Here is a 19,447-nt window from a genome sequence, read left to right on the forward strand (position 1 = left end):
GTGCTGCTATGCTGGGAGCCCCTGATCTATCAGCATAGGAGAAAAAGTCTATGATTTAAAGATGTGCTAGGGGGAGGGAAGAATGGGGAACTTTTACATTTGACTACATTATATACCTATGTATAAACGTGCGGTGTAACCATAGACCATAGCTGCAGGATAACCAATTAGTCACTCTTAGAGTAATCTATATTCAGAACAGTTCAAACAAGCTGGAGGAACAGCTCCTGATAGTGTGAAAATTGAGCAGATGGGAGAAAGCAGTATTGTTAGATCAGATCATAAATTTGTGAAGTTTAGATTCCTGGCACTCAGGCCTGCTCTGTAGTTTGTTTTCCTTCCCCACCAGCAGTCCTCTCCATCCACGACAGGGTGTGTTCTTCGCCAGGCCTGTAAGATCTTGTTGAAATCATTCTATGGCCTAATACTTGCCTCTCTGGGGTTTTGTCGAGAGGAGAGGAGAGGAGAGGACAGTGGACTCTGGACCGTGTTCTCACCTGTGTATGTCTCAGATCTTGGAAATGGACAGAATTGGTGAATAACTTTTCCATACTGTTCTGCTTTTCCCACCACTGAAACCGCCTGTTGTAGCAAGAGGCCTTCAAGAATGCAGTAGAGTTGCGCTGTGTGGCCATCACTGTTTATAGACTAGTGCAGTGATTAGCCATGTGATTGAGCATTACTGTGGGGATGTATGGCACGTTGTTTTGTTTTTAGACTTAATAAAGTACAACACAAGCTGGTCTTGTGTTGCTGGTTCCTATTCAGTATTTCCTGGGGATTGTTTGCTTTTTAAGTGAAACACTTCTGACCAATAGCACAGAACGTCTTAATGCCAGAGGTCACTTCAGCATCTTCCTGCTTTGAAAACTCACGGCTGGCTGCTTCACTGCCCTGAGATTCAGTGAGACACGTAGCTTGTGTTCAGTTTTTACATCCTCTGATTGTTTATCTTATATAGATAAGCATAAAGAGAAGGTGCTTGCTAACAGGGACACTGCTGCCATGTCCCAACAAGCCGTTCAGTTTAAACTGCTGAATGACATTATTTGAGCTATTTAAAGCTTACTTTATTTTAGTATGAACTAAATGAAGGTTAAAACATGCTTTAGAAAAATGCACTGATCTCCGCACTGTGTGTACAGTATTGGACAAAGGATTTATTCATTTTGTTGCATTATTTTGAATATTGTCTTTTCATTTTAATAAAGTTATATTACTTATTTATGACACCGTTAAAAATGTGTCTTGTCTAAACTCTTATAAGATGTCTCAAGCAATTGATATTTTTAAAGCATGACAGAAGAATGTTTGAGGTTAATACATGTTGAAACTTATTGCAGATTTCTAAATGACAATTTGAGCAACTTGACTTGGGTATTATAAAAATGTATGGGGGCTGAAGACTTGGCTCAGTTGTTAAAAGTGCTTGCCTAGCATGTACAAAACCCTGGATTTGATTCCTAGTATCACATAAACTGGGCGTGGTAATACATGCCCATAAACCCAGCACTTGGGGGCAGAGGCTAGAGAAGCAGGAGTTCAAGGTCAGCTTTGGTTACATACAGTATTTGGGATTTTAGGCCACATGACTCCCTGTCTCAAAAAGATTAAAAAAAAATGTGTAGTAAAATCAAGCCTTTTCTCTCACCTGGAACAATTAAGTAAACTTGGTTCTGGTGCTTCTATGGAAACAGTGAGGAGGGCCAGGGCTGTGCAGGCCGCAGAAGGAACAGTCCCTGTACAGACTTGAGCTTCAGTAAGTCTGGATTACTCTGGGCCCTTTGTGGCCTTCACTGCTTGCTTGCTTGAGACCTTCATCTCCGCTGCCAGGCATCACAGAGAGCCCTGCACACTGCTGCCTGCTGGGCTGCAGTATCAGAGCTGGTGGCCCTGTGTGTCGGGTGTCACTCTCGCTTGGGAGTTCACTCAGTAACAGGAACTTGTTGAGCAGCTGCCACAGGTTGGATCTGCGAAGGAAAGAGCTTACAGCGATAGGATTTGGAAGTGTTTTACAGGTATTCAGCAGGCAACTGAAGGGCCTCTGAACTCTGGCAATGATGTTCAGAGTTGGAGGTAGGTAGTGATTGAGAAGGTATGTTAGCAGACCAAGGCACGTCTGTGAGGCCAGGAAGCAGCTGGGCATGTTCCAGAAACTGAAGGCCACAGGCGAGTAGGCTGAGCAATGGAAAAGGGCAGTGGGTGCCACTCAAGAGATCCTAAGTGGGAGAGGAACACGATGTGATTTGTTTTAGGAAAGATGACAGTGGCTGTTGTATGGGGAACATTTCAGAGAAGCGAAATTAGCAGAAACACTAAAAGCTACAGGCCAGGGCCCCAAACTGGCACCAGAGGGACAGGAGGAGGGGATAGAGAGACACATGGCTTCCAGAGTTGTGAGAGCGACAGGCTCCAGACTATAAACGCAGTCTGTCTGCACCAGCCTCCCAGAGCTGGCCATGGCTCTTGTGAGCAGGGACCTCCTGTGTCCTTGTCCTAGCGCTGAGCATTGCCTGGCACGCGAAGCTGTGGGTACTTGCATGAGTTCCAACTTCATTTCCTTACCTGTCTGTGGATTCCCTTGAACTTTTCATAGTTTTTCCTGGCCAAAGAAGTGTACTTAGCAACCATGCTAATGGCACACTGCTAAAACACCCAGGAGCCCACTTGCCCACCTACCCCCAAGCCAGTACACCAAGCAAGTTGAATTCTTTTTCTTTTTTTCCAACTTATATGTCTGGGTGTTTTGACCTGTGTATATCTGTATTGCATTCATGCAGTACCTAGTGCCCCTAGAGGCCCAAAGATGGTGGGGTTTCTGACAGCTGCCACATGGGTGCTGGGAACTGAACTCTGGTCCTCTAGAAGAGCAGCCAGTGCTCTTATCGGCTGAGCCATCTTCACAGCCTTGTGTAATATCTTAGGTAATTATCAAAATGGGAAATTGATATCTGCATGATCCTTGTATAATATTTTGTTTAGTTGCAAACTGATACTTGGTCATACTCTTAAATCCAGAAACTGATTTGGCCATTCTTTCAGGCATTTTGTAAAAAGCTAATGAAACTTTTAAAAAGCTGTCATGCAAAGACATGCAGTGCTCATGGTACTTGACAAGATGGACCTGATGCTGGCTGGCTCCAGAGTTGTCTGTGTTCTTGGGAAGACTTAACGAAGTCTCCGCATAGCCAGAGGCTTGAGGTTCCATGCCTGAGGTGAGAAAAGGCCAGAAGACAAAAATGTACATTTTTAATTAAGCTCTAAAGCTTTAAGGCATTCTTGCCCTAATATTCATAAGATTTCTTCACACGAAAAATGCACTTGAGGACTTGTTTTCTTTGTAGTGTAGGTCATTTGACAGAATGTTCTGGCGCCTTTGCTCCCTGTGGTGTGAGTCATTCCATTCTTTGGGGGCTCTGAGGGGTGAAGGGGAAGACAGCAGAATTGGTCAACACTTGGCCTCACCTCTTGCTCCCTGTAACTACACAAACATGGTTCAGGCGTGCCTATCGCTGCCGATTGTGAGGGTGTGAGCTTGCTTGCTTTTCACCTGTGTGGAGTCAACTTCAGGATACTTGTACTTGAGCCACAAGGAATCTGCAGTTACCACACGTTTAAACAAGCTCCCCTCAGCTTTCGAGATGTCTACTTGGGATCTGAAGCAGCAAACACACTTGTGTATTTTTCTGTACCTGAGCTTACATCAGAGCAACCTTGTGACTCAAAAGTCACCGCCCCATGGCAGCAGGTGGGGTCTTGGTAAGGAGTGGGGGGCTGGGAACGGATGGGAAGGAATGTGCTTCAAGTACTAGTTGGCACCTGTCTTGGAGCTGCTGTCAGGCTGGAGGCTTAGCTAGCGTGCCTCTCGAATGCTGTCATCTCTCACCCTGTAAGTTCAGACACCCGGAACCCCAAGCACAAAAGCCTGTAGCAATTACCCATAGGGATCCGCGTATCTGCTCCCCCTCCTGCTCCCGCTAAATGGAACTACTTAGGAATGTGCATGGCATTCTCTCCACAGATCCAGGCAGCACCTTCATTCCTTTGTAAACATCTAATCACACGCCTCCCGTGGATTTCTTCACAATCATGAGGGTTAGCCAGTGCCTTCCCCCCGGGACAGCATGACTTGTCCACTCCCCTCTTGTGAAAGGCAGAATGAGTCGTGTCATTCTGGCCTGCACCAAGCCTTCCTCTGGCCTAGCCATGGCACCGCCTCGGGCACAGCGCACAGGAAGCTGTACTTTGTTATTCTGAATTCCTGGCTAGCCTCATGTTCTTGGATGAACTAGTGTCCTTGTACACAGTGTCTCTCCTCCCTCATTGATCAGGGTTCTTGGCTGAGCAGCAGCCAGCTGACAGCTTCTGCAGCCGGCTGAGAAATGGAGCCCAGCTCTGTAGCAGGAGCACCCACGGTGGCCAGCACAGGACCAGACTTGCCTGTGTACTGCCTCAGCCCAGCCCAGAGGCCTCTAATTACACGTCTGCTGTTTGCTGGAGCCCAGGTGGCCTGGGCCCGGGTGGGGGTGGGGTGGGCTGCTGTGCAGAGGCCCCTAGAGCAGCAAAGTCCAGACACACATTCCAATTTCATCACACTCCTCTCTGAAAGCACTGCCACACTATGTCATCTCCCTACAGACCTGCCCGTGTGCCCCGAGAATAGTCGGAAACTGACCTGGCTAGGAAGCCAAGGGCGGTGTGCTTTCCTTCATACAATATGGCATTGTCTCAGGGGTGGCTCATGTGGCAGATGTCTCAGTGTGAACAGCTCACAGTTGTCGGGAACTTGCTGCCTGCCAAGCACCGGGTGCTCCAGATCCTGTGCTGTGGCACCAGGACCGAAGAGACAGCCTTTCAAGGGAAGCACAGGGGCTCTGAGAGGAGGAGAGCGGTACTGCTCATGAGGACCTGGGCCTGCGCAACTCCTGGCCAGTGCCAGCCAGCGTACCGTGAAAGCTGAGCTGTGGGCACAAAGACAGTGTCAGCTGAACCTGTAAGGAAAAGAAGACAGCAGGGATTTGTTTGGGTTTCGTTTTTAAAGTCATTTTTTTCCTTCCCAACTTAGCTGATGATGAATCTGAGTGTTCTTTTTGCAAAAATCCACCAGACTTCAGTAGTAGATTGCCATTTGTTGTCTAGCAACAAGACTGATAAGGATCTCAAACAGACCAATTTAGGGCTGGCGGTATGGCAAGATGGGCGAGCCTGGCAACCTGAGTTTGATTCCTGGAAGAAACTAACGCCACAGAGTCAGTTGTCCTTGGACCTCCACATCGGCACACACCCGTGCATACACATTCACATACATTATTTTCAACTAGTTTATGCCACTAAAATGCTCGTTACAGATTTTTTCCCTCTATAACCTGAAGTACTAGTCTGTGGGAAACTTATTTTTTGTTTTTTTGAGTTTTTTTTTTTTTGAGACAAAAAAACTCTGCATAGTCCTGGCTGTCATAGAACTCGCTGTGTAAACCAGGCTGGTCTTGAATTCACAAAATCCATCCACCTGCCTTTGCCTTCTGATCGCTGGGATTAAAGATGTATAACACTATACCCAGCTTATAGAAAACTGCTATTCTTGTAATATTTGTTGTTATTTTCAGGCAGGACCACACTGTAGCCCAGAATAACCTAAATTTACTCTGCATTCATCCTGGTCTCAAACTCGCTGGTGAACCCCCTACCACAGACTCCCAGTGTCAGGATTATAGGTGTGTGAGTCACTACACATGAACCCCCCACTGTAGACTCCAGGAGTACAGATGTCTGAGTCACCACACATGAACCCCCCCACTGTAGACTCCAGGAGTACAGGTGTGTGAGTCTATACATGAACCCCCCACTGTAGACTCCAGGAGTACAGATGTGTGAGTCACCACACATGAACCCCCCACTGTAGACTCCAGGAGTACAGGTGTGTGAGCCACTACACATGAACCCCCCACTGTAGACTCCAGGAGTACAGGTGTGTGAGTCTACACATGAACCCCTCACTGTAGACTCCAGGAGTACAGGTGTGTGAGTCTACACATGAACCCCCCACTGTAGACTCCAGGAGTACAGGTGTGTGAGCCACTACACATGAACCCCCCACTGTAGACTCCAGGAGTACAGATGTGTGAGTCACCACACATGAACCCCCCACTGTAGACTCTAGGAGTACAGATGTGTGTGTCACTACACATGAACCCCCCACTGTAGACTCCAGGAGTACAGGTGTGTGAGTCACTACACATGAACCCCCTACTGTAGGCTCTAGGATTACAGGTGTGTGTGTCACTACACATGAACCCCCTACTGTAGACTCCAGGAGTACAGGTGTGTGAGCCACCACACATGGGGATTTTTTTTTTCCTCTCGTAAATTGTATAGTTAAGGATTTGGTGTCTTTGGTGACCAAAAAAAAAAAAAAAAAAACGTCTACAGTGCTTTCAATGAACAGCCCTGCTAAAGACAAAAGGAGGCCCTTGCCCACCTAGCACACACAATTCCATTCTTACCTCAGTCCCCAGCCCCAATGCCCAATGTGTAGTTCCATCTACACAAACTCATATTATTCTTTCTGAATCACACATAAACACCACACCCTCAGGTGCACATAAAACTGTGTGCTGTGCATACATCAACCTGTGCTAGGAGGCCCAGGCTGGCTGAGTCGCTCCTCTGAGGATCTATTTTCACTTCCTTCTGAGGCTAGAAATCCTCACATTAGAGGATCTTTTCCCCCTAAACAAGAATCCCAGCCAAAACTAGGCACTAATTGTGTTTTCAGAGTGGTTTAGAGCAGCTGTCTTTCAGGGTTCCTAAGCAGAAGGGGGAGATGGGCGATGATGGAGATTGCACTCAGAGGGTCCTGCCCTCCTGCTAATGTGGAAATCTGAAAGCAAGAGAAGCCTGTGATGGGAGCCCGGTGGTGTCTGTGGGCACCAGAATGGTCTTTGTCTATGGGATGGATCAGGACTCCATGAAAGACAGAAAGTGGACGGTTTTGGTCTCATGGACAAATAAGCATGAAGGAAAGAACAGGAGAAAGAATGAAAATGTTGTCATGAAGGAAGCCAAGTTCTTAGAGGAAGAATATACTGCATTTGTGAACAGAGGACAGAAGGAGCCCCTCCCCCAGCAGAAGGCGCTGCCCCCTCTCTAACAATTGTTTTAACAATGGGTGTATGCCCTCACCCTTCTTCCCCCTAACCCATGCTCTGCGCATTCTACAGTTCTGCTCTCTCGGCTGACAGATTCATCCAATGGGAACTCCGATCCACAGGAAAGCAGACATTTTCAAACACAAGCATGTATACAAAGTTACAAGTCACTAAGCACTTAAGGAAAATTCATGTTGAGTAAAGCATAAAAGCTGGACATGGCAATGCACACCTGTATCCCCAGGACTCCACCTGTAACCCCAGGACTTCTCCTGTAACCCCGGAACTTCCCCTGTAACCCCAGGACTTTCCCTGTAACCCCAGGACTTCTCCTGTAAGCCCAGGACTCCACCTATAACCCCAGGACTTGAGGGGCTGAGAAAAGATCAGCTTGAGTTCAAGGCCAGCCTGGGCTACGGAGTGCAACCTTATCTCCAAACACAAACAAACAAAAGTGGAGGGAGGGGGGAGAAGTTCAAAACCCAAAAGCTGTGCCAGAGATGGGCCCTTGCCAACCATCCATGAGGTCCCCAGTTCAATCGCCAACACTGACACATAAACAAAAACTAAAACCCACAAAGCTAACCCTCAAGCAAACATTTCACAAAGCAAACTGACATTAAAACAACAACAATCCTCAGAGATTAAACAGCAGCCTATCTATGAAACAAGAACAGAGTGTAATGTAAAAAACCCAAGGGGTAGACTGAGAAGAGAGGGGCGGAGAACAGCACAGAGGAAATAATGAGAGCATGGCTGGGATGGGTGGGGATATGGCTTAGCAGGTAAAAGGCATTTGCCACAGAAACCTGATAGCCTGAGTTCAGTCTCCGGAACACACAGATATGATGGCATCATGGCATTCCTGAGCTGAGGTGGGCGGCAGAACCTGAAGTTCACAAGTCAGATAGCCAGCCGGTGGTCCGCTGTACAGTGACAGAAATGAGATGGGGAGTGAGAACTGGCTCCTAAAAGTTGTCCTCTGACTTTTACACATGCATCAGGACACACACACACGCCCATCCTTACATATATGCAATCCATCGGTAAATAAATAGGAAAGGGGGCTGGGGACATAAGGCAATAGCAGAGCATTCACTGAAGCCCTGGCTCAATCCCCAGCACCACAAAATAAATAGAAGATAAAAATTTTCCAGACCTGAAGATACAGGAAAACAAGGCCCCACCTAGATACATCTTCTAAAAACTCCACCCGGCCAATGATAAGAGCAGTAAAGCTTCCAGTGTAAGAAAGAGCGAAGGCTGCAGTTAGCAGGGGGACCTAGCACAGGATACTGACTGATGTCAATGTTTTGAGAAAAATGTGCTTGAATAGAAAATCTTGTACTTAGTCAACTTCAGTGCATTTTCTAGTCCTTATTTATTCTTGTTCAATTTCTATTCGCTTGTTTTGTGTATTGGAGGGTGGGGAGTGCACTGCCACAGCATATTCATGGAGGTCAGAGGTCAGCTTCTCTCCTTCCATCATGTGAGTTCTGAGGATCAGACTCAGGTTGTCCATCTTGGAGGCAAGCCCCTCTACCCAGGTCTGGGCTCACAGACCTGTTTTGTACAGTCTTTAGAGGCAGGGAGGAGCTCTTGACTCCCCACTGGGATTACAGGTGTGTGTTCCCAACCCCCAGCACAGGATCTCTGCTCCTGTCTGAGATCTGGAATGCCAGGAGGGCCTGCGGTCACAGCCTGCTCCCCGGATTGGCTGTTGGAGGGTGGGGCAGGTTTCAGGAGATGGGAAGAGTAGCAGGTCTTCCAGTCACTGGTGACTGTGTCACTGAAAGGGGTCATGGGACCCAAGTATTCCTCCTTTGTCCAAGCCACGAATGTTAAGTGGCTTTCTGCCCCTTTCTACTGCATCCAATAATGAGCTACCTCACCTCAGGCCCATATGAATGGACCCAAGCCTATGAACACAAAACAACCTCCAGGCTCTATAAGCTGACTTGTCTCAGGTATATGCCACAGTGATAGAAAGCTGGCCGACACAAACTGAAACCCAGCAGAACAAACCAAGAGAATCGAACAAGTTGGGGGACGGGGTGTCCAGTGGCAGGGCTAAGCCAAGCAGCCACTACAACTTAGAGTAAAATGACATCCTTGTGTGACTGACAGTGAATAATAGGAACTCACATCCCAGATTAAGTTGAGGAGAAAGAAGCCAGGGCAAACTGAAACAGATTTGTTATGTAGAATCCAAGGGCAGAGTTGATCAATTTGGGACATCATTAGTACTACTAAATACATGTTAAAATTCTAGAGGTGGAGCAATGTGTGTCAGAGGAACCACCCTGCCCACAACCAATATAAACCCAGGGTACAACCAGTATCTGGGGACTTAGAAGGTGGAAGCAGAAAGATCAGAAGTTCAAGGCTATCCTAGGCTTGAACTCTCAAAAAACATGAGACCTCTCAAAAAACTAAAATGCTCCATCCAAGGTTAGTAATTAATGCTCCGTCCAAGCTGAGGATAATTTTAAGCCCCAAATAATTTCTTTTTTCCTGAGAACTAGATGCCGGCCCTATTCTGTATTTCTTCTGATACCACCAGGGCATGTAGGTACCACGTTTGCCTTGGACCCTGATCCCTAACTGCCAACAAAGTCAGGTGCCTTGTTCCTAACCCCTGTCAACACTGTCCCCTTTTCTAAGTAAAGCAGAGTTGTCTCCCGAGTCATAAAGAAATCTGCTTTTTCCTTCATGACCTATGCAGAGAGAGGATGGCCACCATCAGCTTTTGACTTGGGATGTGTGCCAAGGCTAGCCCACCCACCAGCAGAGCCATGTGCTCATCTGTTATGGATAGAGCCTCCTGGGAGGACAGCAGGTCCCAGGCAGATTCAGAGGTTCTTGGGAGCAGAGGGCTGAAAAGAGTGCTTAGGGAGTTAGTGTTGATATGCTCAGCGCCAAGGAACCCACCCACCATCACAGCAGGAACATTTAACCCTGACAACCCAGCCTACAAGTGATGAAGGACGAAGAACAGGTATCAATGATGCCAGTGTGAGCAGGGGAATCAACAAGCTTGGTTAGACACTGTGACTAGCAATCAAATATGCGTGCTTTCGTTGAGGCGCTATAGTAGAATAGAACATAAGTTTTTAAAAATGTATGACTAAAATCAATACAACCATGACCTCTTGAGAACTTTCCAGAACCCAGAGAGGCCTCTGGGTTGCTTCCCACCCACCTGTAACCACCCTGGACTGCCTTTGCCTGTTTGTTTTGTATTTTTATTTTTTATTTATTTCTTGTCTTGTTGGGGGGTTTGGTTTGGTTTGGTTTGTTTTTTTCCCAAGACAGGATTTTTCTGTGTAGCAGTACTGGCTGTCCTGGAACTCACTATGTAGACTAGCCTAGCCTTGAACTCACAAGAGAGCCCCACCGTGCTTCTGCCTCCTGAGTGCTGGGATTAAAGGCATGCACCACCAGGCCCAGCAAATTTTGACTGTTTTTAACATTTATATTATCGATAGAATCTCAAGAACCAGCAGTGAAGTGGGGAAACATATTAGCTAAGTCTTGCCCTGACCTTGGGCTAAAACGGTCAGGCTGGCCCTGAGGCACAAGGAGCTTAAAGTAACTTTCTAAGGCCTCCAGCTTCCCGGACACTGTGGTGTCAAAACTGTGCCCTACTGTTAAAAAGTTAATAACCTGCCATGCTTACCAACAGCTACATCAATGGGAAATGCCCAATTTGGGGTTTTAAGCTCTGGCTGCCTCTGGACTTGTGGTCGGTCATAGGGGTGTATATCCACGGCCAGGTCTGTGTGGCTCAGTAAAAACCTCAAATTCAAAAAGATCTCTTGCCGGGCAGTGGTGGTGCACGCCTTTAATCCCAGAACTTGGGAGGCAGAGGCAGGCATATCTCTGAGTTCGAGGGCAGCCTGGTCTACAGAGTGAGTTCCAGGACAGCCAGGGCTATACAGAGAAACCCTGTCTCAAAAATAAATAAATAGATAAATAAATTTTTAAAAAGATCTCTTGGTTGAGAGTACCCCTATTTTTAACATTTAGGGGCATGTCCGGGGTTTGTCCCACACCCCTCAGGAGGGTACCATGATTTGGTTGGCAAGGTCATGTCTCCTACTTTCTGACCCTGGGCGGGGTGGGGTCGGGGTCGGCGGCTTCCTCCATGTTCTCGAAGGGAGATTCTGTTAATCTGAGGTCCCTTAGGTTCTGTTAATTGGTGGTCAGATATACCAGAATCTGTGTGGCTGCCCATGCAGTAGCTACAGGTCAGACCAACCAAGGGTTCTTGTATTTCTTGTTTATCTTATCTGTCTTTAGCTTTTGTGAATTTCTCCGTCTGTCACTTTCTCCCCACCATGAGAACAGGACAGCTGAGCCCTCCCACCCCCCACCCCCGGACTTTGAGGCCATAGTGGCCTACTTGGGATGATTTACCGAAGAAGAGTCCTTGGGCCCTGAATGTTGACAGCTACCACCAGCGACCTTCTCGCGACTGGAACGGTCCTCTTCGCTGCCGGCTGGCTGTCCCAGGGCTCCACCGACCTTCCTCGCTGTTAAGAGTACAGCGAGGTGCTTTTGGAAAATTAAGAGGAAGCCTAGACACCTTAAGAAGGTCGTTACACCCTCTGTGAGCCTCGGTCGGGTGGTGAAGCCTTCCCTGGTCTGCGCTCCTCCTCCTCCTCAGAAGAGCTGAACAGCCGCGCTGCCGCACCGAGCCACACGCACCATCGGACCCGACCCCCTTAGACAAGCCGCCTCGGCTGCAGACCGGGGCCAGAGGGCCAGAGGCCTCAGTCGCTCTCTCCTCCTCCTCCTCCTCCTCCTCCTCCTCCTCCTCCTCCTCCTCCTCCTCCTCCTCCGCTTTCACGATTAGAAGAGCCATACCCTTCTCTGTCGCATAACCACAGGCTCCAGCTTCTGTGCTTGAGTCCGTCATCTTTACCCACCAACACTTGGGGGTGGGGAGGATGAGACGGGATTCTAGGTAAAGCCGTGGTGAAGCAGCTCCTTCCAGGAACCCGGCTTACACCCTCTTTTTACCCCCTCCCCTTTCATCTGTGAGTAGACTTGGACCCACCAAACAGCCCTGCTGCGCAGGCGGATGCCTTAGGGCGCGGTCCGCGGACAGACCACACGCAAAGCCCAGGGATGACATTGCTTGCCGGCGGCGGGCTGTGAGCAAGCCTGTTTGAATGCACCTTTGACCTCAGCTTGCTGGGACTTAGAATATCAGCCAAGTGGCCCAAATTTGTAGACAACCGGTTATCTGTTTAGGATATCAACTAGCCACAGGGAAGAAACCACAGTCTGACCAGAGCGAGCATTTTAGGTGATCACATGCGGCAGGTACCCTACAGGGGCACCGTAGGGCAAGTCTGAATGTCCGGACGCGGCACTCCGGATTCCCAGCTGGCGGCACTGGCCCGGCCCTTGTGCGAGCGCGAAGCGCTAAACTTTAGCCGCGAAAGGGAAAGAACTGATGTCTAACGCAGCTCGGTTGCCGCGTAAGCGGTCGGAGGCTCAGAAGTAGCCGCGTATCTGTGAGGAAAACTGCCCGCATTCCGGAACCGGGTGCGTCCCCAACAACCCCTGTTAAATCGTCTCCAGTGGCCACTGTCTGTCATCACACGCGGAGTACCCTTCCTTCATAAAGCCCACGCCGTCACTCTTCTCCCTCCGTTGGCTTTTCATGCCAATTTAAGCAGCCAGGGAAGGTTTTTCTTACCCCGGACTCCCTTTGCAAATGCTATATATTTTATATAAACCCTCAAGGCTGGGAAGTGGCCAGTCCTCTCCTACAGCCACCCCCAGCCCCTGTCTGAGGCGCTCCAGCGGGGGGGAGGGGCCAGACCTCGCCCCCAGACTTCCCTACAAGGCCAAGAAGGCTTTGAAAACAGCTGGGACTGCTGTTTCCAGCCTTAAGGCGGAGGAGAGTGGCCAGGCCCCGCCCTACAAGAAAAAACCCCACCAATCCCTGAGGCTTGTCCTAAAGATCAGGCCGCATAATCTCTCCAATCCCAGGCCAATCTGAGGTCCATCCTACACCCTCCTGTATGCCCGCCCCAATCAAATGTTATCCTTATAGCTGGGCAGTGGTGGCGCACGACTTTAATCCCAGCACTTGGGAGGCAGAGGAAGGCATATTTCTGAGTTCGAGGCCAGCCTGGTCTACAGAGTGAGTTCCAGAACAGCCAGGGCTACACAGAGAAACCCTGTCTCGAAAAACCAAAAAAAAAAAAAAAAGTCCTTGGTCATGATGTCTGTTAACAGCAATAAAACCCCAACTAAGACAGAAGATGGTACAAGGGACCGGGGTATTGCTGTGATAGACTCGACCATGTTTTTGTTTGGAAGAATGTGGATTTGGGGGACTTTGGATTTGGAAAGCCATGGAATGTTTTAAATGGGGCTTAATGAGCTATCTATCCTAGAATGAGCTATCTATCCTAGAATGAACTATCTATCCTAGAGTGAGCTATCTATCCTAGTAGGAACATGGAAGACTTTGTTGCTGAGGGTGATTTGAACTGTGAAGACCTGACCCAAGAGGTTCCAGTGGGGAAGTGTAGCCCGCGCAGTCTTCTCTCCAGCAAGAAGACATGCGGACACTAGGATCCTTCTGCAACGACGTTTACTGCCCTCTCCCAGAGGGAAAAAGAGGCGGAGCCAATAATCAGCACTGCTTATATACACCACAGTGCGGTGTGTCTGCCCACAGCGTGGCGTGTCCGCCCATGACTGGCTGTTTGCTCATCACCCCACGTGACACCCCGGAATGGGCGTCTTTTCACTCTACACACATGCGCAAACAGTTGTTTACCAGGAGTTACAGTGGAAGTAGGCGCCATCTTGTCATGGCGAATGCCTCTCCCGCTCGACCGCTCTCCACAGAGAAGAACTTCAATATGTGGTATTTTGGTGAAGAATGTGGCTGGTTTTTGCCCTTGTCTGAAGTCCACCTGAGGCTAAGGTGAAGAGACTCAGATTAATTGCATTGACAAAGGAAGACTCAGAAATGCCCATCATAGACTTAGTTCTCTGGTTAAGTCTCACGAAGAGCATTTTAAACAAGAATAGCAAGGTGAGAAAAGAAAAATATCAAATATATGGCTCGAATACTAACGGGGCACCAGGAAGGGAAATGGGGCTGAATCCTGTGTTCAAGGAGATAATAAGGGTGTGGGGCTTTGGGAGAAAATCCTACCCAGCTAAATTTAGATCCAGGCATGGCGGTACACACCTTTAATCCCAGGAGACAGGCATGCAGATCTCTGAATTCAAGGTCAAATCTGCAGAGCAAGATCCAGGACAGCCAAGCTTAGGCAGTGAAGGAGGCAAAGAGGAAGCTAGTGATGATGTAGTAGAACAAGGGGGCCATGGTCCAGATCCTGCAAGCAGCAGAACTTGGCGGCTTCAGCCATGTGGCTCCGGCTTTAGAGTGAAAAATAGAAGGGATTACTGGGACAATTGATGCTGGTTAGCTGGAGCTAAAAAATTAGCGGTGATTAAGAAGAGCCCAGCATCACTGAGGTGACATCTTCTGGGAAGTGTTGTCTGAGAGCACAAAGACGCTGTGTTCCAGAGATAGCCAAGGTTGGACCTAGTGCTGCAGCTGGACTTGTTAACGTGTAAGAGTCACCCAGGTGGTACTGGTTGTGAAGCATGAAGGGATCATGGAGAGCAGCTGAGGCTTGGCCCTGTGAGAGGCCATGGAAGGCCATTGGTAAAGGTGCAGCCTCAGTTGCAATTGATGGCCCACGGTTGAAGGGGTCATGCAAAGGAGCTGAGGCTTGGCACCATGAAGAGAGCCTATGAGAGGCTACTGGTGAAGCCTAGTTGCAGAGGAAGACTCCAGTGTATTGGAGATGCCAGTACCATAAGATGATCACCAAGAACTGCAACAGCAGTGGAGTGGATCAACCTGAGCTTAGAGTGCTACAGAGGGCAGAGCTGGAGGATCCCAGACATTGAAACAAGAGCTGTAACATTAAAGTTGCCATAGAGACCCCAAGATGTTGAGATGCCAGAGCTGTGATCTATCTGCTGAGGAAAGCTGCTAACAGAGAGTGGAACCAGCCCAGGAGAAAGAAGTTTGTTGCAGTCAACAAAGATGAAAAAGGAGTTGGAGATGTGAAATCAGTTGTGAAAGGAGTTGCTTTGAAATCAGACAGGGAGATCCAGAGTTTGGAGTTTGCCCAGCGGGTTTTCTGTTTTGCTTTGGGGATTGCAGTTAAGTGATTGGATGAATCTCAGAAGAGACCTTGAATTCTGGACTTTTAACATTGTTGAGACTGACTATGGGGACTATTGACGCTGGACTAAATGTATTTTGCATTATACTATGTTTAGGTGTGGCTCCCAAGTTTGAACAAGCCTATGGGAGCCAGGGAGTGGAAAGTGATGGTTTCTATATGCTCAGCCCAGGGAGTGGCACTGTTAGAGGGTGTGGCCCTGTTGGAGTAGGTGTGGCCTTATTGGAGTGTGTCACTGTGGGTGTGGGCTTTAAGACCCTCATCCTAGCTGAAGTCACTATTCAGCTAGCAGCCTTCAGATGAAGATGTAGAACTCTCAGCTCCTCCTGCACCATACCAGCCTGGATGCTGCCATGTTCTTGCCTTGACGATAATGGACTGACCCTCTGAACCTCCAATTAAATGTCATCCTTATAAGACTTGCCTTGGTCATGGTGTCTGCTCACAGCAGTAAAACCCTAACTAAGACACACACCTACTCCAACAGGGCCATGCCCTCTAATAGTGCCACTCCCTGAGCTGAGCTTGTACAAACCATCACACCAATAAATCTCTTGCGTAGAGGCTATTGTGTGGTCTGATCTCTGTCATTCCTTGTCCCTAATCTGCCCTGGTTCTCTTCTACCACAGAACCCTACTGAAAAACCTTTCTCCCTATACATATATAAAAGTAAAAAAAAAAAAAAAAATTAAAAGGGGGTTGGGGAAATGACCAAACAGAAGGACCCTGGGGGTTGGAGAGATGACTCAGCAGTTAAGAGCACTTAAGAGCACTTCCAGGGGTCCTGAGTTCAATTCCCAGCAACTACACGGTGGCTTACAACCATTTGTAATGGGATTTGGTGCTTTCTTCTAGTGTGTCTGTAACTCATGTATATAAAACAAATCCAAAAGATCACCCCCATTTAAAAATCATCAAGGCTGTGGAATTGTTGGTTAAGAAAGCCTTGAACAAATTGGCCCTCTGCCAGAATCTGTCATAACTCCTCATGCCATGAAGGGAATCCTTGGAGGATCCACATATCACTAGATCTGGAATTCCCAATCACCCACTGTCAACCCCTGCTACTGGATCAACCCCACATAAGGGTCTCACCTGAGGCCCTTTAAATCCTGCCAGTCTCCTCCTGGAAGGGGATGAAGGGATGCTACCTCACACGATTGTACAAAACAATTATAGCTCTGTTTATACTCAGCTATGTCCCCTTAATGAACCTGGACATAAGTCTGTTCACAGATGCGATCCGCCTGGTACTTATGGCGAACTGTCATAGACGCATCACAGATGCAATCCGCCTGGTACTTATGGCGAACTGTCAGACGCAGACTTCTGCTCAACAGGCGGAGTTGCTAGCCCTCCCAGAAGAACTCTTGCTTGCCCAGGGAAAGAGCGTTTCATAACAATGAATTTGCCACCCTCTCTACCCATATATGAAGAAATCAGCAGCAAGGGACAGAAATAAATAAGATTGGGGGCTGAGGAGATGGCTCCGCAGTTAGGAGCATGGGGTGCTCTCTCTCTCTCTCAGAAGGTCTGAGTTCAATTCCCAGCCCCCCATGGCAGCTCACAACTATCTGTAAGACTCAATTCCAAAGGATCCGACACATTCACACAGACATGCATGTGCACAGACACCAAATGTACATTTAAAAAATAAACTACTATCAAGTATTCTGATTGGTGACAATGTGTTACTATTTAAGAAAAAAAAAATAAGATTGAGATCCTAAACCTTTTGGGGAAACTATGGAGGCAAGAGGAAACTGGCTAGCTGACCGAGCAGCCTGAGACGCAGGCACGAGGTCTGTAGACTCCGGCCTAACCTCGTTTCCCTAGTCTACCACTGAAGTCAGAGACCAGGCCTGGGCTGAAAAATCAAAACTCCCATGAAGAAATGGAGGGAAAGTGCTACCAACTAGGAATTAGTGAATGAGTTAAACACAGGCAGGTAAAATCATAGCCTCATACCCTGGAGTAGGACAACCTGTTCTTAAGACCGTGGCAGTGGGTAGGGTAGTTATTGAACACCAGAGTCTGGCATGGCTTCCAGAAGAAAAGTTCATCAAAGGACTTGAGAAAAATAAAATGTTATGCATGCCTGGTTGTGGGAGGTGTACTCTGAAGCTATGATGGTTGAGACCTACCACTGTGCTTACTGGGGCTGGGAAACCATAGCTGATGGGCAAAAGCCAGCGCTGCTTGCAGACCCACCAATAGGTCCCACCAAATGCCAGTGGGGTCTTTCAACCTCCTCGGCATAACAACAGTATGGAAGGGGGAAGAGAGGGTGAGAGGGTGGATATGGCCAAAATGGTCAGGAAGCATATGTATATGTATGAAAATGTCATGACGTGGGCTGGAGAGATGGCTCAGAAGATGAGAGCACTGGCTGCTCTTCCAGAGGTCCTGAGTTCAATCCCCAGTAACCACATGGTGGCTCACAACCATATATATATAACAAGATCACGTGCCCTCTTCCATCTTGCAGGCATAAATGCTGTATAGATAATAAAAATAAAATAAGAAAGAAAAATAAAATGTCATGACGAGACAAAACAGTTCATACAACTAATAAATGCTGATTAAAAAAAAATAAAAAAACAAACAAACCAAACCCTCTTCCAGGGACGGTGCTTGGAGGCACTTAGGATGGTCGAGGCACTCAGGATGAGCCAGCATTGGATACACGTCGTAGGCTTTCCTACAACACAGCCTCTAACAAAACTAGGCCGTCTCGAACCCCTGGCAACAGGATTGTTTATCTTTACACCAAGAAGGTTGGGAAGGCCTTAAATCCACACGTGGCGTGTGCCCAGGCAGACTGCGAAGGGTTCATGCCATGAGACCCAAAGTCCTTAGGAGATTGTCTAAGACAAAGAAGCACGTCAGCAGGGCCTTATGGTGGCTCCATGTGTGCCACGTGTGTCCGTGACAGGATCAAGCGGGCTTTCTTTATTGAGGAGCAGAAAATCGTTGTGAAAGTGTTGAAGGCACAAGCACAGAGTCAGAAAGCAAAATCAATATGCAGCTTTTTTTTTTTTTAACAGATTTGCACTCTTTTTTTTTAATTTTTCTTTCTTTTTTTTTTTTAAGATTTATTATCTTAGTTATTTTATGTGTATGAGTACACTGTAGCTGTACAGATGGCTGTGAGCTATCATGTGTGTGGCTGCTGGGAACTGAGCTCAGGACCTCTGCTGGCCGTCCTCGCTCCAGTGTAATTCACTGTAGCTGTCTTCGGACACACCAGAAGAGGGCGTCAGATCTCATTATGGGTGGTTGTGAGCCACCATGTGGTTGCTGGGATCCGAACTCGTGATCTTCAGAAGAGCAGTCAGTGCTCTTACCCGCTGAGCCATCTCGCCAGCCCCCAATATGCAACTTTTTTAAGTAATAAAAATCAAGACTTGGAAAAAAAACCTTCAAAAAAAGAGATAGACCCAATCGTTCATCCGGTCTCTTTGGCAGCTGCTCGGCTCGTAACACCCTAGTGGCCAGAAATGGCTTTTTAAAGATGTCTTTTTAAATGTCTTTTTAAAGATGTTTGTTTTCTCTGTGTCGTCCTAGCTGGTAGACCAAGCTGACCTCAAACTCAGAGATCCTCCTGCCTCCACCTCCAGAGTGCTGGGATTAAAGGCGTGTACCACCACCACCTGGCCTCATTCTTTAAAGTAAACTTGGAGCTAGCTACCCATCACTCAGCTGATAGATATTTAAGTTTCTCCTCCCTGGAGAGATGGGAGAGCCACTCTGATTGTAGAGCAGAGAAAGAGGCTAGGCAAAGGAGTTGACACAAAATTTACCCTCCACGGGCTGGCAAGATGGCTCAGCGGGTAAGAGCACTGACTACTCTTCCAAAGGTCCTGAGTTCAAATCCCAGCAACCACATGGTGGCTCACAACCACCCATAATGAGATCTGACACCCCCTTCTGTTGTGTCTGACCTCCTGGTGCCTCTGAAGTCAGCTACTGTGTACTTATGTTAATAATAAATAAATCTTTGGGCCAGAGCGAGCAGAGACTAAGCAAGCAAAGGTCCTAAAAATTCAATTCCCAACAAC

General features: G+C 47.8%; 1 long non-coding RNA gene and 1 pseudogene across 1 annotated transcript; one reads left to right on the forward strand and one right to left on the reverse strand.

Annotated features, from left to right (window-relative positions):
* Positions 1–1,275: 1,275 nt before the first annotated feature.
* On the reverse strand, positions 1,276–5,143 carry LOC116097067. Its single transcript, XR_004121200.1, has 3 exons — positions 4,676–5,143; positions 3,125–3,416; positions 1,276–1,970 (listed from the first exon to the last, which is right to left on the reverse strand). It is a non-coding gene; the product is annotated as an uncharacterized LOC116097067 (long non-coding RNA).
* Positions 5,144–16,594: 11,451 nt separating this feature from the next.
* LOC116095808 lies at positions 16,595–18,430 on the forward strand (annotated as a pseudogene).
* The last annotated feature ends 1,017 nt before the right edge of the window (positions 18,431–19,447 follow it).

Source organism: Mastomys coucha, unplaced genomic scaffold, assembly GCF_008632895.1.
Source record: "Mastomys coucha isolate ucsf_1 unplaced genomic scaffold, UCSF_Mcou_1 pScaffold18, whole genome shotgun sequence".
NCBI classification, from domain to species: Eukaryota; Metazoa; Chordata; class Mammalia; order Rodentia; family Muridae; genus Mastomys; species Mastomys coucha.